Source organism: Bombina bombina, chromosome 11 (genome assembly GCF_027579735.1).
Source record: "Bombina bombina isolate aBomBom1 chromosome 11, aBomBom1.pri, whole genome shotgun sequence".
Taxonomy (NCBI): domain Eukaryota; kingdom Metazoa; phylum Chordata; class Amphibia; order Anura; family Bombinatoridae; genus Bombina; species Bombina bombina.
The window spans coordinates 194,434,470-194,439,054 of NC_069509.1; positions in this window are offsets into that span (position 1 = coordinate 194,434,470).

Consider the following 4,585-nt stretch of genomic DNA (forward strand, 5'->3'; position numbering starts at 1 on the left):
TATTACTTAGTATAACCTTATGTATGTCCCATCAAGTCTACACATATTACATGTTACTTATTACTTAGTATAGCCTTATGTATGTCCCATCAAGTCTACACATATTACATGTTACTTATTACTTAGTATAACCTTATGCATGTCCCATCAAGTCTACACATATTACATGTTACTTATTACTTAGGATAACCTTATGTATGTCCCATCAAGTCTACACATATTACATGTTACTTATTACTTAGTATAGATTTATGCATGTCCCATCAAGTCTACACATATTACATGTTACTTATTACTTAGTATAGCCTTATGCATGTCCCATCAAGTCTACACATATTACATATTACTTATTACTTGGTATAGCCTTATGCATGTCCCATCAAGTCTACACATATTACATGTTACTTATTACTTAGTATAGATTTATGCATGTCCCATCAAGCCTACACATATTACATATTACTTAGTATAGCCTTATGCATGTCCCATCAAGTCTACACATATTACATATTACTTAGTATAGCCTTATGCATGTCCCATCAAGTCTATACATATTACATGTTACTTATTACTTAGTATAGCCTTATGCATGTCCCATCAAGTCTACACATATTTCATGTCGCTTATTACTTAGTATAACCTTATGCATGTCCCATCAAGTCTACACATATTACATGTTACTTATTACTTAGGATAGTCTTATGCATGTCCCATCAAGTATACACATATTACATGTTACTTATTACTTAGTATAGCCTTATGCATGTCCCATCAAGTCTACACATATTACATATTACTTATTACTTGGTATAGCCTTATGCATCTCCCATCAAGTCTACACATATTACATGTTACTTATTACTTAATATAGATTTATGCATGTCCCATCAAGCCTACACATATTACATATTACTTAGTATAGCCTTATGCATGTCCCATCAAGTCTACACATATTACATATTACTTAGTATAGCCTTATGCATATCCCATCAAGTCTATACATATTTCATGTTACTTATTACTTAGTATAGCCTTATGCATGTCCCATCAAGTCTACACATATTTCATGTTACTTATTACTTAGTATAACCTTATGCATGTCCCATCAAGTCTACACATATTATATGTTACTTATTACTTAGTATAGCCTTATGCATGTCTCATCAAGTCTACACATATTACATGTTACTTATTACTTAGTATAACCTTATGCATTTCCCATCAAGTCTACACATATTACATGTTACTTATTACTTAGTATAGCCTTATGCATGTCACATCAAGTCTACACATATTACATGTTACTTATTACTTAGGATAGCCTTATGTATCTCCCAGAAAGTCTACACATATTATATGTTACTTATTACTTAGTATAGCCTTATGCATGTCCCATCAAGTCTACACATATTACATATTACTTATTACTTGGTATAGCCTTATGCATGTCCCATCAAGTCTACACATATTACATATTACTTAGTATAGCCTTATGCATGTCCCATCAAGTCTATACATATTACATGTTACTTATTACTTAGTATAGCCTTATGCATGTCCCATCAAGTCTACACATATTACATGTTACTTATTACTTAGAATAGCCTTATGCATGTCCCATCAAGTCTACACATATTACATGTTACTTATTACTTAGGATAGCCTTATGCATGTCCCATCAAGTCTACACATATTACATGTTACTGTTTTCTTAGAATAGCCTTATGCATGTCCTATCAAGTCTACACATATTACATGTTACTTATTACTTACGATAGCCTTATGCATGTCCTATCAAGTCTACACATATTATATGTTACTTATTACTTAGGATAGCCTTATGCATGTCACATCAAGTCTACACATATTACATGTTACTTATTACTTAGGATAACTTTATGCATGTCTCATCAAGTCTACACATATTACATGTTACTTATTACTTAGGTTAACCTTATGTATGTCCTATCAAGTCTACACATATTATATGTTACTTATTACTTAGGATAGCCTTATGCATGTCACATCAAGTCTACACATATTACATGTTACTCATTGCTTAGTATAGCCTTATGCATGTCACATCAAGTCTACACATATTACATGTTACTTATTACTTAGGATAGCCTTATGTATCTCTCAGCAAGTCTACACATATTATATGTTACTTATTACTTAGTATAGCCTTATGCATGTCCCATCAAGTCTACACATATTACATATTACTTATTACTTGGTATAGCCTTATGCATGTCCCATCAAGTCTACACATATTACATGTTACTTATTACTTAGTATAGATTTATGCATGTCCCATCAAGCCTACACATATTACATATTACTTAGTATAGCCTTATGCATGTCCCATCAAGTCTACACATATTACATGTTACTTATTACTTAGTATAACCTTATGCATGTCCCATCAAGTCTACACATATTACATGTTACTTATTACTTAAAATAGCCTTATGCATGTCCCATCAAGTCTACACATATTACATGTTACTGTTTTCTTAGGATAGCCTTATGCATGTCCCATCAAGTCTACACATATTACATGTTACTGTTTTCTTAGGATAGCCTTATGCATGTCCTATCAAGTCTACACATATTACATGTTACTTATTACTTAAGATAGCCTTATGCATGTCCCATCATGTCTACACATATTACATGTTACTTATTACTTAGGATAGCCTTATGCATGTCCTATCAAGTCTACACATATTATATGTTACTTATTACTTAGGACAGCCTTATGCATGTCCCATCAAGTCTACACATATTACATGTTACTTATTACTTAGGATAACCTTATGTATGTCCTATCAAGTCTACACATATTATATGTTACTTATTACTTAGGATAGCCTTATGTATGTCCTATCAAGTCTACACATATTATATGTTACTTATTACTTAGGATAGTCTTATGCATGTCCTATCAAGTCTACACATATTATATGTTACTTATTACTTAGGATAGCCTTATGCATGTCCTATCAAGTCTACACATATTACATGTTACTTATTACTTAGTATAGCCTTATGCATGTCCCATCAAGTCTACACATATTACATATTACTTATTACTTGGTATAGCCTTATGCATGTCCCATCAAGTCTACACATATTACATATTACTTAGTATAGCCTTATGCATGTCCCATCAAGTCTATACATATTACATGTTACTTATTACTTAGTATAGCCTTATGCATGTCCCATCAAGTCTACACATATTACATGTTACTTATTACTTAGAATAGCCTTATGCATGTCCCATCAAGTCTACACATATTACATGTTACTTATTACTTAGGATAGCCTTATGCATGTCCCATCAAGTCTACACATATTACATGTTACTGTTTTCTTAGAATAGCCTTATGCATGTCCTATCAAGTCTACACATATTACATGTTACTTATTACTTACGATAGCCTTATGCATGTCCTATCAAGTCTACACATATTATATGTTACTTATTACTTAGGATAGCCTTATGCATGTCACATCAAGTCTACACATATTACATGTTACTTATTACTTAGGATAACTTTATGCATGTCTCATCAAGTCTACACATATTACATGTTACTTATTACTTAGGTTAACCTTATGTATGTCCTATCAAGTCTACACATATTATATGTTACTTATTACTTAGGATAGCCTTATGCATGTCACATCAAGTCTACACATATTACATGTTACTCATTGCTTAGTATAGCCTTATGCATGTCACATCAAGTCTACACATATTACATGTTACTTATTACTTAGGATAGCCTTATGTATCTCTCAGCAAGTCTACACATATTATATGTTACTTATTACTTAGTATAGCCTTATGCATGTCCCATCAAGTCTACACATATTACATATTACTTATTACTTGGTATAGCCTTATGCATGTCCCATCAAGTCTACACATATTACATGTTACTTATTACTTAGTATAGATTTATGCATGTCCCATCAAGCCTACACATATTACATATTACTTAGTATAGCCTTATGCATGTCCCATCAAGTCTACACATATTACATGTTACTTATTACTTAGTATAACCTTATGCATGTCCCATCAAGTCTACACATATTACATGTTACTTATTACTTAAAATAGCCTTATGCATGTCCCATCAAGTCTACACATATTACATGTTACTGTTTTCTTAGGATAGCCTTATGCATGTCCCATCAAGTCTACACATATTACATGTTACTGTTTTCTTAGGATAGCCTTATGCATGTCCTATCAAGTCTACACATATTACATGTTACTTATTACTTAAGATAGCCTTATGCATGTCCCATCATGTCTACACATATTACATGTTACTTATTACTTAGGATAGCCTTATGCATGTCCTATCAAGTCTACACATATTATATGTTACTTATTACTTAGGACAGCCTTATGCATGTCCCATCAAGTCTACACATATTACATGTTACTTATTACTTAGGATAACCTTATGTATGTCCTATCAAGTCTACACATATTATATGTTACTTATTACTTAGGATAGCCTTATGTATGTCCTATCAAGTCTACACATATTATATGTTACTT